The sequence below is a fragment of the Stenella coeruleoalba genome (genome assembly GCF_951394435.1).
Source record: "Stenella coeruleoalba genome assembly, chromosome: 3".
NCBI classification, from domain to species: Eukaryota; Metazoa; Chordata; class Mammalia; order Artiodactyla; family Delphinidae; genus Stenella; species Stenella coeruleoalba.
Window position 1 is genome coordinate 104,689,928 of NC_137148.1, and position 23,994 is coordinate 104,713,921.

Consider the following 23,994-nt stretch of genomic DNA (forward strand, 5'->3'; position numbering starts at 1 on the left):
GGCTAATGGTTTATCAACTTTGTTTATGTTCTCAAAGAACCAGCTTTTAGTTTTATTGATCTTTGCTATTGTTTCCTTTATTTCTTTTTCATTTATTTCGGTTCTGGTATTATGATTTCTTTCCTTCTGCCAACTTTGGGGTTTTTTTGTTCTTCTTTCTCTAATTGGTTTAGGTGTAAGGTTAGGTTGTTATTTGAGATTTTTCTTGTTTCTTGAGGTAGGACTGTATTGCTATAAACTTCCCTCTTAGAACTGCTTTTGCTGCATCCCATAGGTTTTGGGTTGTCGTGTCTCCATTGTCATTTGTTTCTAAGTATTTTTTGATTTCCTCTTTGATTTCTTCAGTGATCTCTTGGTTATTTCATAGCATGTTGTTTAGCCTCCATGTGTTTGTATTTTTTACAGATTTTTCCCTGTAATTGATATCTAGTCTCATAGTGTTGTGGACAGAAAAGATACTTGGTACAATTTCAAATTTCTTAAATTTACCAAGGCTTGATTTGTGACCCAAGGTATGATCTATCCTGGAGAATGTTCCATGAGCACTTGAGAAGAAAGTGTATTCTGTTGTTTTTGGATGGCATGCCCTATAAATATCAGTTTAATCATGTTTAATGTGTCATTTAAAGCTTGTGTTTCCTTATTTATTTTCATTTTGGATGATTTTTCCATTGGTGAAAGTGGGGTGTTAAAGTCCCCTACTATTTTTGTGTTACTGTCGATTTCCCCTTTTATGGCTGTTAGCATTTGCCTGTGTATTGAGGTGCTCATATGTTGGGTGCATAAATATTTACAATTGTTATATCTTCTTCTTGGATTGATCCCTTGATCATTATGTAGTGTCCTTCTTTGTCTCTTGTAATATAGTCTTTATTTTAAAGTTTATTTTGTCTGATATGAGAATTGCTACTCCAGCTTTCTTTTGATTTCCATTTGCATGGAATATCTTTTTCCATCCCCTCACTTTGGTCTGTATGTGTCCCTAGGTCTGAAGTGGGTGTTTTGTAGACAGCATATATACATGTCTTGTTTTTGTATCCATTCAGCCAGTCTGTGTCTTTTGGTTGGAGCATTGAATACATTTACATTTAAGGTAGTTATTGATATGTATGTTCCTATTACCATTTTCTTAATTGTTTTGGGTTTGTTATTGTAGGTGTTTTTCTTCTCTTGTGTTTCCTGCCTAGAGAGTTTCTTTAGCATTTGTTGTAAAGCTGGTTTTGTAGTGCTGAATTCTCTTAGCTTTTGCTTGTCTGTAAAGGTTTTAATTTCTCTGTCGAATCTGAATGAGATCCTTGCTGGGTAGAGTAATCGTGTTTGTAGGTTTTTCCCTTTCGTCACTTTAAATATGTCCTGCCACTCCCTTCTGGCTAGCAGAGCTTCTGCTGAAAGATCAGCTGTTAACCTTATGGGAATTCCCTTGTATGTTATTTGTTGTTTTTCCCTTCCTGCTTTTACTAATTTTTCTTTGTATTTAATTTTTGATAGTTTGATTAATATGTGTCTTGGCATGTTTCTCCTTGGATTTATCCTGTATGGGACTCTGCACTTTTTGGACTTGATTGACTATTTCCTTTCCCATTTTAGGGCAGTTTTCAACTCTAATCTCTTCAAATATTTTCTCAGTCCCTTTCTTTTTCTCTTCTTTTTCTGGGACCCGTATACTTCAAATGTTGGTGCAATTAATGTTGTCCCTGATGTCTCTGAGACTGTCCTCAATTCTTTTCATTCTTTTTCCTTTTTTCTGCTCTGTGGCAGTTATTTCCACTATTTTATCTTCCTGGTCCCTTATCCGTTTTTCTGCCCCAGTTATTCTGCTATTGATTCCTTCTAGAGAATTTTTAATTTCATTTATTGTGTTGTTCATCATTGTTTGCTTGCTCTGTAGTTCTTATAGGTCCTTGTTAAACGTTTCTTGTATTCCCTCCATTCTATTTCTAAGATTTTGTGTCATCTTTACTATCATTGCTCTGAATTCTTTTTCAGGTACACTGCCTATTTCCTCTTCATTTGTTTGGTCTGGTGGGTTTTTACCTTGCTCCTTCATCTGTTGCATATTTCTCTGTCTTCTCATTCTGTTTAACTTAATGAGGTTTCCTTTTCACAGGCTGCATGTTTGTAGTTCCCATGGTTTTTGGTGTCTGCCCCCAGTGGGTGAGGTTTTGTAGGCTTTCTTGTGGAGGGGACTGGTGCCTGTGTTCTGGTGGGTGGGGCTGGATTTTGTCCTTCTGGTGGGCAGGGCCGCGTCTGGTGGTGTTTTGGGTTGTCTTTGAGCTTAGTATGACTTTAGGCAGCCTCTCTGCTAATGGGTGGGGTTGTGTTCCTGTCTTGCTAGTTGTTTGGCGTGGTCTTCCAGCACTGGAGCTTGCTGGCTGTTGGGTGGAGCTGGGTCTTAATGTTGAGATGGAGATCTCAAGAGCTTTCGCTGATTGATATTACATGGGGCCAGAGGTCTGCTGTGGTCCAATGTCCTGGACTTGGCTTTCCCATCTTGGAGGCTCAGGCCTGACACCTGGCCGGAGCATTAAGACCCTGCCAGCCACAGGGCTCAGAAGAAAAAAATGATAAAAAAACCCCAACAAACTGATAGAACCCCAAAACAAATAGTAAAAGCAAAACTAAACAGACAAAAATAGCACAAAGAAACATACACACACTCATAAAAAGCAAGCAAACAAACAAACAAACCAAAAAAACGAACAGTCAGAACCCTAGGACAAATGGTATAAGCAAACCTAAACAGACAAAATCACACAGAGACACATATACATACACACTCACAAAAAGAGAAAAAATATATAAAAAAGTAAAGGAGAGAGCAACAAGACCAATAAACAAATCCACCAATGATAACAAGCACTCAAAACTAAACTAAGATAAATATAAAAACCAGAAACAAAACAGATGCAGAAAGCAAACCCCAAGCCTACAATTGCTCCCAACGTCTACCGCCTCAGTTTTGGGAACATTCGTTGTCTATTCAGGTATCCCACAGACGCAGGGTTCATCAAGTTGATTGTCGGCATTTAATCCACTGCTCCTGAGGCTGCACGGAGAAATTTTGCTTTCTCTTCTTTGTTCGCACAGCTCCTGGGTTTCAGCTTTGGTTTTGGCCCTGCCTCTGCATGTAGGGCACCCTCAGGCATCTGTTCCCCACCCTGACCAGAGGGGGATAAAGCCATGGCTGATTAGGGCTCTCTTGCTCACTCATGCCAGGGAGAGGGAGGGGTACAGTAGTCATAATTGGAAGGCGGGGCAAGCCTGTGGTGGCAGAGGCCAGCGTGACATTGCAACAGCCTGAGGCGTGCCGTGTGTTCTCCTGGGGAAGTTGTCCCTGGATCATGGGACCCTGGCAGTGGCGGGCTGCACAGGCTCCCAGGAGGGGAGGTGTGGATAGTGACCTGTGCTTGCACACAGGCTTCTTGATGGTAGTGGCAACAGCTTAGCATTTCATGCCTGTCTCTGTGGTCTGAGCTGATAGCCATGGCTCGCACCCGTCTCTGGAGCTCATTTAGGCAGTGCTCTGTATCCCCTCTCCTTGCACATCCTGAAACAATGGTCTCTTGCCTCTTAGGCAGCTCCAGACTTTTTCCCTGACTCCCTCCTGACCAGCTGTGGTGCACTAGCCCCCTTCAGGCTGTGTTCATGCCACCAACCCCAGTTCTCTCTCTGGGCTCTGACCTTTGAAGCCCGAGCCTCAGCTCCGAGCCGCCACCCGCCCCGGCAGGTGAGCAGACAAGCCTCTCAGGCTGGTGAGTGCTGGTCGGCACCGATCCTCTGTGCGGGAACCTCTCCACTTTGACCTCTGCACCCCTGTTGCTGTGCTCTCCTCCGTGGCTCCAAAGCTTCCTCCCTGTCCACCACCCGTCCCCACCAATGAAGGGGCTCCCTAGTGTGTGGAAACTTTTCCTCCTTCACAGCTCCCTCCCAGAGGTGCAGGTCCGGTTTCTATTCTTTTGTCTGTTAATTCTTTTTTCTTTTGCCCTACCCAGGTATGTGGGGATTTTCTTGCCTTTTGGGAAGTCTGAGGTCTTCTGCCAGCGTTCAGTAGTTGTTCTGCAGGAGTTGTTCCATATGTAGATGTATTTTTGATGTATTTGTGGGGAGGAAGGTGATCTCCATGTCTTACTCCTCTGCCGTCTTGAAGGTCTCCCCTTATAGAATTTTTAGACTCAATTTATAAATTCTTCAAAAAATGCAACCAGCATTTTGATTGGTATTGCACTGAATATGTAGATCAAGTTGAGGATATTTATCATCTTTATAATATTAAGTCATCTCATTCAAGAATTTGAATTGTCTCTCCTTTCATTCAGATCATCTGTATATTCTTTTTTTTTTTGCCGTACATGGGCCTCTCACTGTTGTGGCCTCTCCCGTTGTGGAGCATAGGCTCCGGACGCACAGGCTCAGCGGCCATGGCTCACGGGCCCAGCCGCTCCGCGGCATGTGGGATCTTCCCGGACCGGGGCACGATCCCGTGTCCCCTGCATCGGCAGACAGACTCTCAACCACTGCGCCACCAGGGAAGCCTAAGATCATCTGTATATTCTTCATTGAATCTTTAATTTTTCTCCATGACAGTCTTTTCTAAATTAATTCCTAGATACTATATAGTTTTGAACTGTGAATGTCACTTTATCTTTATTTTATAATGTGCCTTTTATGATTTTGTAAGTTTAAAGTATTTAAGTTGATATTGTATCTAGCAACCATGCTGAGCTATCTGAATAGTTATGTTATTTGGGGGCTTGAAGAAACAGAATATATTGTTTAGTAGTTGTGGATGCCAGACATCTAAAATCAGTAACACTGTACCAACATCAAGGTGTGGGCAGGGCCACACTCCCTCTGGAAACTCTAGGGGAAAATCTGTTCATTGCCTCTTCCACCTTCTGATGGCTGCCAGCATTCCTTGGCTTGTGGCCACATCACTCCAATCTCTGCCACCATGGTTACATTGCTTTCTCTCTTGTATATATCAAATCTCTCTCCGTCTCCCTCTTATAAGGATACATGTGTTTGCATTTAGGGCCCACACGTATAATCCGACATAATCTCTTCATCTCAAAATCCTTAATTTATTCATATATGCAAATTTTTTTCAGATAAGGTAAAGTGTACAGGTTCTAAGGAATAGCATCTTGTATCTTTAGGGGCCATTATTCAGCCTACTATGCTTTCTCAACTTGGTAAAATATATATAATTCAGCTCCCAATATTGCATATTACTTAATGAAGAGACACTGAGGCATTCCCACTAAAGTCAGGTACTAGAGAGGAATCATACAACTCCTATGTAACATTATTTTGAAGCTCTTACCTATTTTAATTAGACAAGAGAAAATAATTGCAGGATATAATAGTTGGACATGAAGAGTTAGAACTCTATTTTCAGATGACATGATTAGACATGTGGAAAATCCAAAAGAATTAATTAAAAGTGACCTCAAATAAAACAATTTAGTAATGTAGCAGCTTATAAAATTAACATTCAAAATCAATAACATTCATAATAGAAACAAAAACCAATTACAAAATGTAATGGAGGAGAAGATCCTCTTATGATTTAAAAAAAAAAATTGCAAAGGTAAAACTTAATTAGAGGTATCCAGAACCTACATGAGGAAAATAAACCTGAAAGTTATAAAAGTTGATTTCAACAAATGGAAAAATGTGCCTCTTTCTTGGATAGAAAAACTCAACATCATTTAAAAATATGTTTTCTCTATTTTTATTTATAACTTTATGAAATGCCCAATAATGGTATCATCAGATTTTTTCCCCCTGTAGCAACACGATATGATTATAAAACTTGTCTGAAAAAACAAACAGGGAAGAATGGTTAAAACATCCTGAAAGAGAACAGCAATTGGGTGAGAGAATGGGAGGGTTTGCAGTTACATTACAGCAAACCACAAACGCTTTATAATTAAGACAGTTTGGTATTGACACATTAATAGACAGACAAGTGGGACAAGAGAGTGATGAGAAATAGAATAATATGCATATGGAAATTTAGTATATAATAAAGGGAGCATCTCAAATCAGTAAGGATAAGATACATTTTTAAAAATAAATATTTTTAATAATAGAAGATTGTGGTTTACTTACAGAAAGATTAGCACACTTAAGAAAATTCAGCATAGTAGTTGTCAATGGAACTCAGCTGACCAAACTATTAAAGCATTGTTTCTTGCTTTATAGCTCTGGACTGAAATCACAGATAATGGTTTCATTGTGTTCACTTTAAACTAGAGATACAAACTGTTTAATAAGTGAAATTGAGATGCTGTGTAGCCAGTGTTGTGCTGATAAATGTTTAATACATACACATATACACGTGTTTGTGTGTATGTATCAATATCTATATCTACATCTATACACATATATATGCATGTATATATGTATACTATTAATTTTACTGATATAAAGGATATTTAGTAATTTATTAATAGTAATAAAATATACAATATTCTGTATTGTCAACACCATATAATTAATTGATTCTCACAGAATGCTTTCTTTGATTTTTGCCAAATTCTTATTCATAACCAACCTATGGTTGTAATTGTTGAGTGTAGCTTTCATGTGAATGTAGGTTGATATTTTCATTTACATTAATAAGTAAGCTGAAAGTGAAATGACAATGTTGAATCTTGACTTATTTGTGAAGGACATGAGTGACTTCTTTGCTGAATTGGATAATAGGTTCCAACTACTGGAAGATTATTTCTCAATTTTTTGTGCTATTCACAGTGTAACAGCTACAGACAAATGCACTTTTAAGATGAATCTACATTGTTGACATTTTCTCCATCATTGTCTTAAGTCTAGGCCAGAGGTCAGCAAACTTTTTCTAAGGGTCACATGGGAAATACTTTAGACTTTTGGGGCCATTTAGTATCTGTTGCAACTATTCACCTCTGCCATTATAGCACAAAAACATCCACAGATAATAGGTCAAAAAATGGGTGTGGTTGTGGTCCAGTAAGTTTTATTTACAAAAACAAGTGGCAGGTTGGATTTGGCCTACTGGCCATAGTGATCTCTATAGTATACAGTCAACAAAACAATAACTTAAGCCCCGATTTTGGCACTGCCAACTTTCATGATGTGAATACTACCACCATAGCCAATTTCATGCTAGCAATATGATTTTTAATACTGAGTTGAGAGATGTACAGCAGCATGCCATTCTAGAGTCTTACCACCACAGACAAAAATAACCCCAAGAACCTTGATAATAGTAAAATGTATTAAAATAATCAGGAAGTGATGAGTTTTGAATATTTATTAACTTTGCTTTGAACATGATTTATTTCATTGTACGTTTATATAATTTATTTTGTAATAATGGCTGTGTTTAACAATCAGCTCACAAAATTCCTGAAAATTTAACAATCAGCTCTTGTGAGCTGTCATGAGCCAGCTACAGCACACCACTGTGTGTAGCCATGTGGGAATAGAGAAAATTGGATTCATTATTTACAATATATACCAGAATAAATTCCAAATGGATCAGAAACACAAACATAAAAATAAGATGAAACCATGCAAGTACAAGGCAAGACATGGATGAATTCCTCTATAAAATGGGAGTAGGGAAAACTTTCCAGACTATGGCTTGAAAGCCAGAGGTATTAAGGGAAATGAGATAGATTAGCTTCAGAAAATGAACTGAGGATTATTCTTTCTTTTTGCATTTTCTGGAACGACTTATGTAATAGGAATTGTGTTTTTAACAGTTTGATAGAGTCAATTTTAAAAGCATCCAGGCCTAGAGCAATTTGGGATGGAGTTTTAACTACCAATTAAATTTCTTTGATCCTTGTAGGTCTATTTTAAATTCCTTTTTTATTCTTGTACCAGTTGACGTCTTATGTTTTCTAGGAATTTATCCATTTTATCTGTTTGTTTTTTAAATCTGCAGTTATTTCCCCATCTTCATTTTGATCTGTGTTTTATTTACTTTCATTGTCTCTTTTTCCTCTTGATCAGTCTTATCAGAGGTTTATCTTGGTAATGTTTTCAAAGTAGAACTTTAGTTTTATTAATTTCCTCTACTAAGAAAAGTCATTATATTGTTTCTTTTCCTTTATTATATCCTTTTTCTTCTTTGGGTTTGCTTTGATGTTCTTTCTTATAACTTCCTGAGTTGGATGTTTAGCATATTTTTCTTTTTAAATATTTATTTATTTAAATAAATAAATATTGGCTGTGCCGGGTCTTAGTTGAGGTATGCAGGGTTGCGGACTTCTTAGTTGCGGCATGCATGTGAGATCTAGTTCCCTGCAAGGATCGAACCCAGCCCCCTGCTTTGGGAGTGCAGAGTCCCCCCACTGGACCAATGGGGAAATCCCTCTTTTCAACTTTTATTGTTTCCTGATAAGCATATTTAAAGGTGTAAATGCTCCTTCAAACACTGCTTTAGGTATGTCCCACACATTTTGTGTCTTCATGTTCATTCAATTCTAGATAGTCTCTCATTTTGATTATAATTTAATTTTTAACCTATGAGTTATTTAGTAACATGGTATTTTCAAAATATAGGACATTTAAAAAACCTTTCCTGTTACTAATTTCTAATATTAATTCATCTGCATGATATTGTTCCTGGCAAGTTTATTGAGACTTCCTATAGGCCTAATCTGTTAGTTTAAACATGTGTATGCTTCTAAAAATGTGTATTTGCTATTTGTTGCATGAACTACTATAGCATATGTATCAAAGCATATATATTATACATAGCATACCACTGAACATTCATATCAAAGATCTGAACAATATAATTAATAGGATAAGCCCACTAATTATACTGTTTAGATAAGGGTCTGCTTAATTTTTGTTTGCTTAATACATTTTTGATAGTTTGGTTTTAAAAGCTCCAACTATTTATATGTTTCTCTCCATATGCTGTCAGTTACTGTGACCTATTGTTAGGTGCATACATGTTTGTGATGGTTATCTCTTCTCACTCTATTTTTTGTTTACCTTTTACCTTAATTTTTTTTTTTAATCCACTATTATGATTGCTATTCCAGCCTTCTTTCATGGTTTTGGGGTTCTTTTTCTTCCTGTCTTGAACTCTTTCATTTTCAACCTTTTTGTGTCTTTTGGTTTTCAGAATTTTTCTCATACACAACATATGTTTGGATTTTGTTTTTATTTCTTAATACCCTCAGAAAGTATTTTTCTTTTTATTTGTGAGTTAAATCCACTTACATTTACTGTAATTTCTTTTATATTAGAAATTATTTCTCCCACCATATCTTGTATTTCAATTTATTGCATTTTCTGCTGGCTCAAAAAATTATTCTATTTTTGTTCAAGTGTAGCTGCTTAAGACCCTTACTCATGTTTACTTATCCTATTACTTTCTTAAATTTATCAATGTCTGTATATCCAAGGAAATTTTTAAAACTTCCAGAAATAATGAAGAGATCATCAACTAGAATAAGAATCAAATTGAACAGTGGGTGCAAGATGACAAATGGGAAAGATACTTTTTAAATATTAAAAGAAAATAAATTTGAACCTAGAATTTTATACCCAGCCCAATTCTTTCAAATGTAATGACTTTAAAAAATATACATATACACATATTTATACATATATGTGTATGTGTGTATACATACATACATACATACACACATGTATATTCATTTCACTTCCAATGCTGAAGCCTTAAAACTACAGAACAAGTAGTTGGGAAGGGAAGATGGAAGTCAGGTGGGGGTGAGCAGGACAAGTTGGAGTCCTTATAGAGGCACAAGCTGGAACCTGTGAACAGACTGAAACTTATGTTAGTTCTTGTTACCTCTAACCTTGAATATATGTGTTTCTTGCAGAAATCGGGGGCTTTTATCACCATGGCCAAACACACACCTGCTTCAGGAATCAGAGAACCTTAAGGGGATCTATGGAAGGTGGAGCATTTGGAGGCTCCACTGCTTCTTCACACCAGTGAAGTGAGGTGGCAGGTAAGTGACAACAACTTTAGAACCTTTCACAGAGATCTTGCTTATGGCCCACCCTAACTGGAAACACACAAGAAAGGGGATTTTGGGAAAGGGAGTTCAGCCTAGCTAAGCTGACACAGCACAAAGCCATGGCTCACAGGTGTTGGCCCTTTTCCTTCCAACATCTACATCTCCTAGCTTCTTTGTATTTTTTGTCTCTTTATCCTTTCCTGATGACCTCTGGGAGAGTTTCTCAATCTGATCTTCCAACTCAGTGATTTATTCACCTTTGTCCATCTTGCTATGTATCTTATCTATTGCCTTTTTCACTCTAGCTATTACATATTTCATACCTACTTCTCAGTTTAGTCCTTTCTTATGTTTTCTTGTTCTTGCTTAACATTGCTGGTATCAGCCTTAGCCTCTTAATATATTCAGCATAATTATTTTAATTTCTTGGTCCATTTCCTCTTACAATCCTATATAATTTAGATGGTTTATACTGTTGAGTTTGTTGTCTTTCTTGTATAGTAGTTGTATTCCTTCTATGGCTTTCTGGTTATTTCTTTGAAAGAACTCCTCTTCCCCTTTGATATCAGTTACTACACAAGGTTCTGTGCTGGGAAATGGCTACAACCCAGCCTTCAGTTGATGTACCTGTAGGTGAAACAAAGCCAGGGAAGAGAGCCTCATAGAACTGATGGTGATCATTCTAATTTTCCATCATCTACAAATAACTTCTCTAGTATGTCTTTCCCATTTAAACTCTCTAGAAGTAATCTCCATAGATTCACTCTCCCTGCCCTAGGGGTTTGGAGAATACCCAAAGGTAACTGGTCAGTACACACCACCCTTTCCATCCCTCCTTTCTCCTGCAGGGCTTTTGCACATCTCTTATTGTACCCTCCTGACCCCTGCAGCCGTGACTGTTGCTGCCAGTTTCTTCGGTGATTGGCGGTCTGTCACCGTCCCCGGTGGCGAGAAGCGAGAACAGACGAGACCCTCTCCTTTCTCCTGTGGCTCTTCTCACAGCCACCTTAGCTGCCTTCCCTGGCCGGCTGAAGCCTTCTCTCCTTTCACTCATACCCCCACCCCTCCGCAGCCCTCACATAACACTTCTGAGTCTTCAGACTCCCCAGGGACTTCTCATAGGGTTGTATTTTATTCATTTTTAGTCATTAGATCCTCAAATCCGAGTTCCCTCCAGCTTCTATAGTTTCTCTAGGGTTGATTTTTGGGAAGCAGCCAATGGCCAGTGTAGTTTGTCATTTTGACAGGATTAGAGAATGGTTTCTAGAATGAACAGGTGTACCATAAAAAGGGGAGAATTAGAGACAGCAGATGTATGAGTTTTAAGGACAGAAAGGCTACAAGTGCACACCAAGAGATGCTTTTTTCTGTGTTTAATTTTTAAAATTTATCTATCTATGTGTAACTATGTAAATGTATTTATGTATGTTTGCATATATATGTGACTTTAAAAGTGAAATAATGCTGTCAGGCTTATAATGAAAACAGCAGTCTTCACCCCTTCCTGCTCCAAACTTCTGCTCCCTCAAGGCAACATATTTCGATATTAAAAAAAAACTGTTTATTCTGGTGTTTACTTCCACATTCTAAGTAACATGCTTATATTACTGTTTCTTGATTTTTAAATGTTAGCTATTATCTTTGGTTTCCTAATGTACAAGATGGGAACTTGTACCCGATGTATTTTCCCTTCCAATGAGTTCTCTTCCCCTTCTTACTCCAACTCCTAATATAATTACATCACTGCTTTCATTTAATATTGAGTGTTTACACTATCATGCCCACATAAACACTATTTACAGTTAAGACCTGCAGCATCCTAAGATTATATTTCCTTCCTTAAATAACTTTTTATTTTCTTAGGGTTAATACTTGTCTCTCCCCATTCCCACCACCATAGTTCAGTGCTCTCTATAAACTGTCCTAATTCTCTGATGGAGTTGTTGGATAGTTTCAGATGAAAACATCAGGTGATCTACCTGATTCTTCCCCTCCCCATTCCCATCCCTTTCGTACAAGCGCCATCTTCCTGCTCACACTAGAGTGCTAGTTAAACCTTCCCTTTACCATCATCTTGAAACTTCCTTTGCCCGCCTCCCTGTATGAGATCTCCTATTTCCTAATTTTGTATCTCCTTATTTCTTGATTCATTCCCTTGTTTGGTGATGAAACTAATATTTTCTGGTCGCTTCCTAAAAAAGAGTCCATAAGAGGTAAAAGTTCAAGTCTGCGTGCAGTGGTCATTTATTATTCAGGCTGCCCCACATTTTTGAACACCCCTTTCCCATTGTTTTAATAGTTTCCCACATTATAAATTCTGCATTCTTAAAGAAAGACATTTTTCAGGTCATTTTCTAGTTGTTGGATTGCAGACACGTGGCTTTGATTATACTTGTCAGCTGCATCTTTGCCAGAGTCAGAATCTGGATCCAGAACTGGATTACTTGGGAAAGAGGTAGGGCCTAAGGCTTCCACTTGGCAGGTGCAGCAGCACAGCAGGGCTCTGAAGTGATGGCAGAGACAGAGGTAGGACCTGGAACCAGTGCCAGCAGCCTCCTGGCTTGGTGGTTTCTGTGAGAGGCAGTGACTCCCTCACTGGGCAGCTCTGTGCCATGGTACTCGGGTGTCACTTGTGGAAACACAGTCCATTTCCTCCACCTCAGTCTGTGAATTCTGTCTCATAGCTAGTCCTTTTGGCTTAAACTGATATCTCAGTCTGTTAGGACTGCTATAACAGAATACCACAGACTGGGTGGCTTAAAATCAACAGAAATTTATTTCTCACAGTTCTGGAGGCAACATGCTTGGGTTCTGGTGAGGACCCCCTTCCAGGTTGCAGACTGCCAACTTCTTGCTGTGTCCTCACATAGCAGAAGGGGCAAGGGAGCTTTCTTGGGTCTCTTTTATAAAAGGTATTAATCTCATTCATGAGGGCCATTCACCACCCTCCTGATACCATCACACTGGGCATTAGGATTTCAACATACAAATTTGGGGGAGACACTAATATTCAGACCATAGCAACTGGCTAGAATAACTTCTGCTATATTAAACTAGCCTGGCTAATATGCCTTGCATGCCTAAAGGTATCTTTATTCTACTGTAAGATATAAGCGTTTGATTGAGACTAGAATTCTAATTTGGAAATAATTTCCCTCAAAAGCTAGAAAGCATTTCTCCATTACCTCTGGCTTCTATTGTTATTGCTTAGAAGTCTGAAGTTGCTCTTTTTCCTGAATCTACATGTGATTCACTTCTCTCCAAAGCTTTTTTGTTTATCTTAAAGTAGTATTTAATTTAAAGTTTTTCTTTTTCTTTTTATTATTATTTTTTTTGCTGTACGCGGGCCTCTCACTGTTGTGGCCTCTCCTGTTGCAGAGCACAGGATCCAGACGCGCAGGCTCAGCGGCCATGGCTCACGGGCCCAGCCGCTCCGTGGCATGTGGGATCTTCCCGGACCGGGGCACGAACCCATGTCCCCTGCATCGGCAGACGGACTCTCAACCACTGCGCCACCAGGGAAGCCCTAAAATTTTTCTTTTTTGTTATCAAATCTACAAATGGTCATATTTTAAAGTCAAATAGTTCTAGATGTTGTTTTATGAAAAACAACTATTTTCTGACTTGGTGCCCCCATTTCCTTATGATAGGAAGCAGCCACTTTTACTAGTAGTATATATGAATATATAGTTAAATGCATTTTTAGCCCATGTGAAATGTATCCCAGGAAGTTTTTCAAAATTCTCACATTTGACTGTTATTCACTTTTTCAAGAAAACATTACAGATAAAAGAAGATGACTTGCCTTGTATATAAACAGACTTTAGGATATAGATGTTAGAGATCACATAATAACAATTGTTGGTGAGATTTTCCTGTCTTTTTACTCATTTGGTGGTAGAATCTGAATCTGGGCTGGGGCCTGAAATAGAAGGAGCTTCTATTTCTAGGGGTTGGCTCCATGAATGAGAGGTCTTTGAGGTTCCTGAAATCAGCATCCAGGATGCGACTCCTGACCTTGGAAAAGGTGGGGTAGTGAAATCTTAAGAGCTGCACTTGAAAGCCCAGGAAGGTTGTTGTGGAGCTTCTTGGCCGAGCCTAGCACTGTGGGATTGGGCTCCCCCTCCAGGGAACCTAGAAGAACCACTAGAGGCTGGGCAGGCGGTGCACTGCAGAGGCCAGCCTCAGCTGATCACCTTCTATTCTATTTAAGCACCTTCAGAAACAGCAGCATCGGGCAGAGGAAGCCACTCCAGGCTGTCCAGGCTTCAGCTGCAACTTCATCTGCCTTCCCTGTGCCTGCTCACTCCAAGCCAACCAGCTTTGGTAGCAGTGGTGAAATTCTCCAGCCATAATGGAGTGCGTTTGGCTCCAAAGTAGTGAAGTAGTAGGATAGAAACAAACAGGATTCCCTCCTTAGACTTTTTAGCATCTTGGAATCCTGGAATTTCTACATGTATGGAAGGGATGAGGGGATCCAAGAGATAAACTAATTTCCTGCTAATATGGACATTGGGGGCTCCAGTGCATCATCAGGGACCCTCCTGAGGCAAGATTGGCTGTTATTCAACAAACAACCTGTGAAGTAATATGTACTGGTTACACAAATTATATTTTACCGACACTATCTTTCGGTTTCTCTTGACACTAACAACTCTGGTTACCTGCTGTATGGACTGAATATTTGTGTCTCCCCCCACCCCCCCAAATTCATATGTTAAAATCCTAATCCCAATGTGATGGTATTAGGAGGTGGGCTTTGGGGAGGTGATTAGGTCATGAAGGTGGAGCCCTCATGAATGGGATTAGCGACCTTATAAAAGAGGCCCCAGAGAGCTCTTGTCCCTTCCTCCATGTGAGGACATGATGAAAAGACTACTGTCTATGAACCAGGAAAGCAGGTTCTCGCCAGATGCCAAATCTGTAGGCACCTTGATCTTGGACTTCCCAGGTTCCAGAAATGTGAGAAATAAATATTTCTTGTGTGAGCCACCCAGTTCATGGTATTTTTGTTATAGCAAAACAAGACCCCTGTGATTTAATTTTTTTCTTTTAATTTTTAGTGGTTGAAGATGAGAGGTTGGGGAGCACAAAGTGGGAAGGACTAGACCTGCCTTTATTTTTCTTTGTCCAGAGTTCCATCCCAAGTTGCCCCTGTTGAACCAAGAGAGTTTCCACACCTCACAAAGCTAAATTTGAATCCACTTTGCATATTTCTTCTATGCAGAATAGGACGTTTTATCAAAGATAGGGAAGAAAAGGTTAACAGCTTTAAAGGTGGACATAAGGAGCTCTGACCCTAGTTTCCCTGAACAATAGCCCAAAACAAAAATACTAAAAAAAAAAAAAAAAAAAAAAAAAAATCCCCAAGCCATAAAACAAAACACCCAGAACAAACAGAAGCACTTGGTGAATCGTTAGATTCCTGTACCAGGGTGAATAATACAGTTTCCACAAACAATGATGAGCCTGATCAGAAACTCAGAGCAGCGTTGGCCGCGGAAGATTTTCTGAAAATGAAAAGAGGCAAATAGCCCAAACCAGGCCACACATCTGTGACCCTTGCTAAATGGCTTGTTTGCTCCATCACAGCTGTTTTCAAGGTCCTGGAAGTCAGTTCCTTTGCTTAATCCAAGGTGAATTGGACCCACAGAGTCTTTCAGTCACACACAGTCCTGCCATAGTCATATTTGCACAGACGTTGTGTCAGCTGTCCTGATTCCTTGGATGATGTGAGGCTGTAGCTATGACTGTGAATAATGAAAGACACATTCTTCCTTTGTAGTTAGAGAGAAAGGGCACCAAAGAACAGATCCATATATTAAATGGAAGGTGTAGGTTGGAAATGAACAAATGGATTCCAATAAGATAAGGGAGATTACTTAAATTTGATAGCAAGTGGTTATAGCTTGAAGATATTCGAATATGAGAGGTTCTAGTCAAGCATTTTTTACTAGAAAAAGCAAATCTCTAAAGTAAGCAAAAGTAATCAGAATGTATCAGCTCAAGAGAGAACAAGATATGGCACTTGGAAAGAAAAGGTAATAATGGCAATAATAATGTTCAGCTTCTGTTATTTTTTGAGGCTGGTTCAATAAAATGTAACGTAACATTAGCAGTTTCTTGGAAAAAAACCAGTCAACTGTTCTTCTCTTTTATCTATGGCTCCATATTCCACATAAATTATTCACTGCTGTCGTTAGTTCCTCATAGTTGGTGCATCCCCAAAGAATTCTGTGATGTTAAGTAACAATGAAAGTAAAATTTGTTATATGTTATTTGTTAACTAAAGCTTTATTTATAAATGATCATCCATTTGTTTTTAACCTAAATGCTTCCTCAATTTCAACTATTGGTTTCACTCCATTCAAATCTAGGATTCTTACTATGTATGCTGTAGTCTGGTATATTATGCCATCTTTTTCAATTCAAAATATCCTAGTCACGGAAACAGTGATTTTTCCACATTGCTTGCTAACCTGTTACCTTTCCACAGCCTTGGAGGGATGGCTGTATAATGTGTTACGCTGAGAACAAAATCAAGTTGAGGCAGTGTCTTCTAGGTGTTTCTGTTTAATCAAGCTGGGTATCAGAACCCTAACATCAGCTTGGGTTTATCTGGTCCAGTTGTCTGTATGATAATTCTGAGGATCTTTTTAACTGAGGACTTTATAAAGATAATAAAATGATTTTTTGAGAATAATTGAAACCAAAGCCCTGGAATTAAAACTAACTAATTAAAACTAATAATTAGTTTTAATTTATATTTGGCATTAATATAAACAACAAACTGTAAACTATCACAAGTGGAATTTGATCTCATTTTCCAGTCCTCCCTCCTCTGTATGAATGGCTCAGGGAGTTTTTTCTGTTAACATATCTCTTCTGCTGAGCTCCCCTCTTCCTCATCAACAGTCCATGCTTTTCAATGTCCCTGGCCCCCTGTGCTGGGATGGGCCCATATTGCAGTTTCTCTGGCTCTATGTATGTCAAGTCTAAAGTTTGCTTCAAGTCTAGGCTGTATCCATTGTTATGGTAGACCTGCTTGAGTGTGGGATGCTCTAGAAAATACTGATGTCCTACTGTACTTGAGTATCTGGGAGCACCTATGGATTCTGTGCCAGTCCCTCCATTCTTTCCTTCTCAGCAAGCACTGTCCTGCTTCCACCCTCCCTTCTCCAGCTGTGGTGTAGTCCTCTCGCTGTTGTCTTGGATGATGTGCAGGATTCTAGTCACCTTCTTTTGGCTGAAAGAGTGTCTCCCTCATGGAGATAAGGTGAAATAAATTCCTCCACTCAGTGGTACCAAGATATTTCCTGCTCAGTGCCGTTAAACATCCCCCAAACTACAGCGGTTCAGGAGATGTACGATTACTGTCTACAGAACTTGCAAGGAAACCACTTAGACATGAGGATGTGTGTTGTGGAATTAGGGAGAATGGCTCACACCTCCATCACCAACAAAACTCTCTCCCTCCCTCCCTCTTTCCCTTCCTTCCTTTCTTCCCTTCTTATTCCTTTCAATTGCTTTGGAAAGAAGTTTGACTTATCACATACTGGACATGGAGGTGGTGGCTTATTAACCCATATTCCCACACATTTTCAGTCTTGACTCTGCATCAGAATAATATCTAACGGCTTAAAAAAAAAAGAAAAAGATTAGAAGTTTCAGCCCTACTTTTAAACTACTGAAACAGAATCTCTGGGGATGAGACTCAGAAGTCTGTATTTTGAAAAATCTCCAGTCTTTAAAATATATGCAGCCAGATTTGAGAATCCACAGCCTGAATGTTGCCTGCTATAACAATGATGTATCAAGTACTACAGCGGATTGCACTGGTTGTGTTAGAGTTAGTTTAGTTTACCTCTCTCTTTGATGGCCTGGCTTGAGGGACAGGATAGTGACAAGGTTAAGAGTATAAATGGTTACATAAGACTGCCAAAGTTCAAATTCTTATTCTACCCCTGGGTGTTTTATTGAGCAAATTATTTAATCTCTTCACGTTTCAGTTTATTCATCTGTAAAGTGGCATTAAAAATAGTACTTTTCGGGCTTCCTTGGTGGCGCAGTGGTTGAGAGTCCGCCTGCCGATGCAGGGGACACGGGTTCGTGCCCCGGTCTGGGAAGATCCCACATGCCACGGAGCGGCTGGGCCCGTGAGCCATGGCCGCTGAGCCTGCGCGTCGGGAGCCTGTGCTCCGCAATGGGAGAGGCCACAACAGTGAGAGGCCCGCGTACCGCAAAAAAAAAAAAAAAAAAAAAAATAGTACTTTTCTCATAGCACTGTTGGATGATTAAATAAGATGAGAAAAGTAAAGCGCTAAGAACAGCACCTGACACACAGTAAAGGCTGTCAAAATATCAGCCGTTGCCATTATATGGTCATGCTTGAATCATAAGTGTCTCCTGGAGTTTGAAAAGACTTTAAAAGATGATCTAATCCTCAGGCAGTTGGATATTATTATGATTCCCATTTTACAGATTAGAAAGCTCAGGTTCTTTTTTTTTTAAACGTCTTTATTGGAGTATAATTGCTTTACAATGGTGTGTTAGTTTCTGCTTTATAACAAAGTGAATCAGCTATACATATACATATATCCCCATATCTCTTCCCTCTTGCGTCTCCCTCCCTCCCACCCTCCCTATCCCACTGCTCTAGGTGGTCACAAAGCACTGAGCTGATCTCCCTGTGTTATGTGGCTGGAAAGCTCAGGTTCTTAAGTGATGTGCTTGCCCAAGATGATTCAGGATGAAAATAACAATTATAATAACAAAAACAATAACAAGTAGTATCTATTGTGTTTACAACATGCCGAACACTGTATTAAGTGTTTGATGTACTTAACCCAGTACGTTAACCCAGTACATTAACCCAGTGCTTTTCAACCTTTAACATGCACACACAGTCACCTGGGGATCTTGTTAAAATGTAGATTCTGATTCCGTAGGTCCAGGATGGGTCACAAGATTTCTTCATTTCTAACAACTGATGGTGGCTCTGCTGGTCCAAGACTCACCCTTTGAATAACATGGGTTTAACCTGCACAACAGCCCTGTCTGATGGGTTCTAGTTTTTGTCCTTATTTTATGTACAATAAACTTAGGTTGTGAGGATAAATAACTTCCTCGAGGTCGCAGGGCTTGGAGCTGTAGTAATGGGGCTTGGACTGATTGTCCCGTTGCAGAGCCTGCCTCCTTCCCCATCCCGCCTGACTTCATTCATGCGTATGTGACAGGGGATCTATGCCACTTGGCAGATGTGGAGCAAATGCCATATGTTTCCCAAAGTTTTAAATTCATGTGTCTACTTAAAGCAGAGACACTGATGGTGTGTTTTATATATTTTTAATTGTTCATTACACCCCTGGCCCTTTCAGCTAGAGTGACCCATTTATGTCTGTGGCTTCTCTTGAACAAAAAAGAAAGTCCTAAATTCCAGCTGATGGTAAACCTCATGCTCAGGTCCCTCCTGAGCTATAACACTCACTTCCACCCTTTTAAATCCTGACCTTATTTGATCTGAACCCTTTTCACCGAGGTTAGAATTCTTGGCTCTATATACTTAGATTGGATCCTTCACTCTCCTGTACTGTTTTGGACTTAGCCTGTGCAGCAGACTCAGAGATGCACTGCTTAGGCCCCCTTTGAAGAAAGAGCTTGTTGCCTAGCATCAGGAGTGCTTCCAGCTGTTGACCTCTTCAAGTCTGCTTCAGCTCAGAAGCCCAGGCCAGCTCTTCTCCCAGGCCTGGCCATTTCTACTAATGATGACCCCTTTATGGGCACCCTTTGCTCAGAGCTCCTCTCCAGGCTGGCAGAGACTTTGTGAGGTTGGCATCATCATCTGACAGCTCCCACACCCAATCCTACTTTCTTTATTTCTTTTCACAAATACCACTCCCCAGCATAGTAAACCTTTTGCACTTCTAACTCCATCTCAGTGTCTGTTCTCCAGAGGTTCCAACCAACACCTCCCACCACTCAGCTAAGTGAGAGCTCTTGCTCAGCCTAACCCAAGTTATCAACCCCAGCTGCTGCCTGGGTAGACCTGGCCTGGTACGTGGTAGACATCTATGCCCAGGCAGGTGCTTGATTATATATAATCACTCAATAGACAGGTGCATATTGAGTAACCATTGGGTACTCATACCTTCATAAGCATAATCACCTCTTCTAAATGTCTCAGATAAAGGAGAAATGTGGCAAATTTAGATACCATGCCTCTATTTAGCCTTTGGTTCCTATGGTAATTGTTTGCTAGAGGTTAAAATTTAGCGATTATATACTACGTCTTAGGATCATTGGGTGCTGCCTACGTAATTATAGGGTTGTGATATAGTGAGGAAAAACAGATGTCACCAAAATAAGATAAGAAGTGACTAGCTATGTCTATGGTGGAAAAAATACAGGGACCATGAGTCAGCAACGTTGAACTGCAGTTCAAAAAGTAAATCACATATTGGGTACAGAAAAATAAACAGAGAAAAAGATTGAGGGGCTTTTTAGTTTGGTTTTTGTTTGTTTTTTGGGTTTGGGTGGGTTTTCGTTGTTTTGTTTTTTGGCTATTTATTAATACTACACAGAATCCTGGGTCTTGGTTCTAATTTCAGATGGGGAATTGTCAACATGAATTAATTGGTTGGGCTCTCAGAGCCCCCTCCCTAATCCCCCCCATATCCATGTATTCCTATATCGAAGAGTTTGGAGTTTTGAATAAAGGGGCAGGTAGAGGAGTGAATGGTAATTTTTGAGTATGAGCTGTTCCCCGGAAGTGCAGGCCTATGTCACTACTGTTTAGATGTGTTTGGCTGTCAGTGGAGAGGTGATGAAAAGAAGTTCTGGATGTCCAGAGGACGAAATGAGATCTTTCCATCTCTGGAGAAGGAGAAATGACTGCGAGATGGAAACCATGTTGGAAACGAAGTAAAAGACAAGTCCAATTTTGATTAAAGCAGATTTTGGCTACCATAGCTTAAGAGAGTCTTAGGAAACCTGTAGACTAGAAGCAAATCATAAAATAGAAAGAAATCATAAAGCAGAGAGCTGGGCAATAATATATCTGGGCTGGACAGAAAGGTTTGAAAAATGCATTGTTAGGTCGAAGAAGGGAAGTGAACTACCAAAGAAATTATGAGGTATTCTCTAGAAAATGGGCTTTTCTTGGTACAGAAAGGGTCATAGGTTACATCTAAAGCTGAATTTCTTGTCAACAAAGACTGACATTATAAATTAACCTGAGAGGTTGTGAAATTCACATCCATTGAAGATAGCTCCAATATGGCCCTGCATGAAGTTGAGAAAACAAGAAATAACCAATTTTAAAGTCTGTTTGTCCCCCACAATTCCCTGATTTATGGAAAAAGTGAACATTTTTACCTTTTTTACTTTACCTACAGTCTGATATGCATGCAGCAAAGGTTTGAGTGTATAGTTTTCTGAATAACTAGCCTAGAAACCCACCAGAGCACACACAGTGAGGTGACTCTGTCACCCATGGAGCAGATAAAATGACATCAATAAATCATAAAATATGCCCAAGAGGGCATTATAAATCATTTAGAGTTGCTATTAATATTTTAGACATGTTCATTTTTAGCAGTGTGTTAAAGTTTAGTGTTTGCATTCCATTTTAATTCAGCACTTGATAATTGAAATATGATGCTGTTAAAAGTGATTAAAAAAATTTTTATTTTTGCTAATCACTTAAAGATTAAACAGAATAAGGGAACCGATTGTTAGCTTCATTCTCTCTAAAAGTCCCTTCTGGCACTTTGGGCACTGGTCCCCAAACCCAAAAGAATATTCTTTGGCAGTACTCACCCAAGAAAAATGGTGGTTTTCAACACATTGGTCAGTAGAGCTTTTTCACTTTCTTTCTGTGACCTGCAGGCTGTTCCACTCTTGACTTCCCTGGTGGCTTTGTGCTTTCTCTAGTTGGTCAGGGCATCCTACCTATGCCACTGTGGGTATCCACTTCTTTCATATTATTAAAAGCATCCCAAGTTATTAATAAAAACCACTCTCTACTGAGAATCTATTTTGTGCCCAGCAGTGTGCTAAGTATTTTTTATTTATAAAATATCATAGGTCTTCATAAAAACTCTATGAGGCGAATACTATTACTCTTACTGCTTATAAGGCAACTTAGGTTCAGAAGATTAAGAAATTAGGCAAAGATCTCAGAACTGGTCAGTGGAAGCTATCTTTATCCTAAAGCCTATGGGTGTTTCCAAGTCAGAACTTGATCCCCTTAGAGACTTGCCTGCTAATACTTATGGCTTCAATGTGTGGATCTCTGTTAAGAGATGCTAATATGTTTGTAATAACTCATACTTCATGAATTATGACTTACTAGCCACCTCTTTCTAGAATACTCATTTTCTTTCAAACACAAAGAGGCAGTTCAGGTAGCTGCCTTCAGGGGATCAGTGGTGTCTTGGAATAGGGCTGCATGGGCGGACTGGCTCCACTTTTCCCAGAGCTGGTAAGGGGAAGAGATGTATATCTGCTAGGACTCCTGATTTTTAAGTGACACAAACGTGACTTGAGCTAGACAAAGAAGAAGGTGCTTCCTGGCTTACTGGATTGTATACCTGTAAGGTGTAAGGGTATCTCTGTCTTCAGGTGTGGCTGATTCAGGTGTTAAATAGCTTCATCAGGACATTGTGCCTCTCCATCTCTTAGTTCTGCTTCCTTTGTGTTGGTACCATTCTGGGCAGCCTTTCTCATCACAGTGATTCCCACAAGCTTTCAGCTTAGAGCCTCTTGGTTTATCAACTTCAGAAAAATCCTAGAATTTAGTCTGTGTGACTGATTTAAGTCATGTGTCTGTCTCTAAACCAACCACTGTGGCCAGGGAGGCGGAATACACTGTTTGTCTAACCCCCAGTCACACGTCCATACTTGGATTAGGGGATGGGATGAGGTCAGTCTCATCTGAATCACATGCGAGTAGGAGGGGTGTGCCTCATCAAAGGGAAATGGAGGTTTACTATCATAAGCAGTGGGAGGAATGGATTCTGAGCAAGGAAAAACTAGAAATGGACATTTAAAATTGCTATTTAAATTGAGTGGGTTTGAAGATGAAATGAGAAAATATAAAAGCATTTGATAAACTAAAAAGCACTGTTCTATTTTTTAAAAAAATTTCTCCTTTTATTAATTGATGTACTGCTTCACTCAGAGCTGAGAGATGAAAGGCTTTAAAACCTTGTACTTTGATTTGATTAGTAGAGCATTCAGTAGAAACCAATGCAAATAAAACCAGCATAACCTTACTAGGGAAGCACAGCTGTGGAATATTCTTTTTTTTTAAATTAATTAATTTATGGCCGCGTTGGGTCTTCGTTGCTGAGCACGGGCTTTCTCTAGTTGCGGCGAGCAGGGGCTACTCTTCGCTGGGTGCACGGGCTTCTCATTGTGGTGGCTTCTCTTGTTGCAGAGCACCGGCTCTAGGAGGGTGGGCTCTAGAGCGCAGGCTCAGTAGTTGTGGAGCTGGGCTTAGCTGCTCCGCGGCATGTGGGATCTTCCAGGACCAGGGATCGAACCCGTATCCCCTGCAATGGCAGGCGGATTCTTACCCACTGCGTCACCAGGGAAGTCCCTGGAATATTCTTTTCTTTTCTTTTTTCTGTTGATTTTATGGAGGAGAGAATCATGGAGGGGGTCCTGAGAGGGAAGAGGGGCTGGATAGCTTTGCATGTCAAGAAAGGTCTGTGGTCAAAATAATAAATAAATGTGCTTTTCCCTCTTAAAAGTTACGCTTTATTTTAAAAAGTAAATATTGATTTTCTTGATACAAATAAAGTTTATATGCAATTTACTGTAGGTGTAATGTAGTCTAAGTTCATCACATAAGCATCAACTTTAAATGATTACTACTTAATCTAATTCTATTTTTTCCCCTTTTGTTTCTCGGGGAGAAGTTCTTTTTTTCTATCAATATATTTCTGTTGTTCAAAAAGCTGTGTAGCCACTTCCATGGCTTAGGAAATTTCTGCTCAGA

General features: G+C 39.5%; 1 protein-coding gene across 1 annotated transcript in view; it reads left to right on the forward strand.

Moving 5' to 3' along the window:
- MEGF10 (multiple EGF like domains 10) overlaps positions 1-23,994 on the forward strand; it is a gene marked incomplete at its 5' end in the record, with an annotated part of 363,778 nt that overhangs the window by 92,733 nt on the left and 247,051 nt on the right. Inside the window, one exon of the mRNA XM_079916644.1 lies at positions 9,852-9,983. The remainder of the gene's footprint in view (positions 1-9,851; positions 9,984-23,994) is intronic.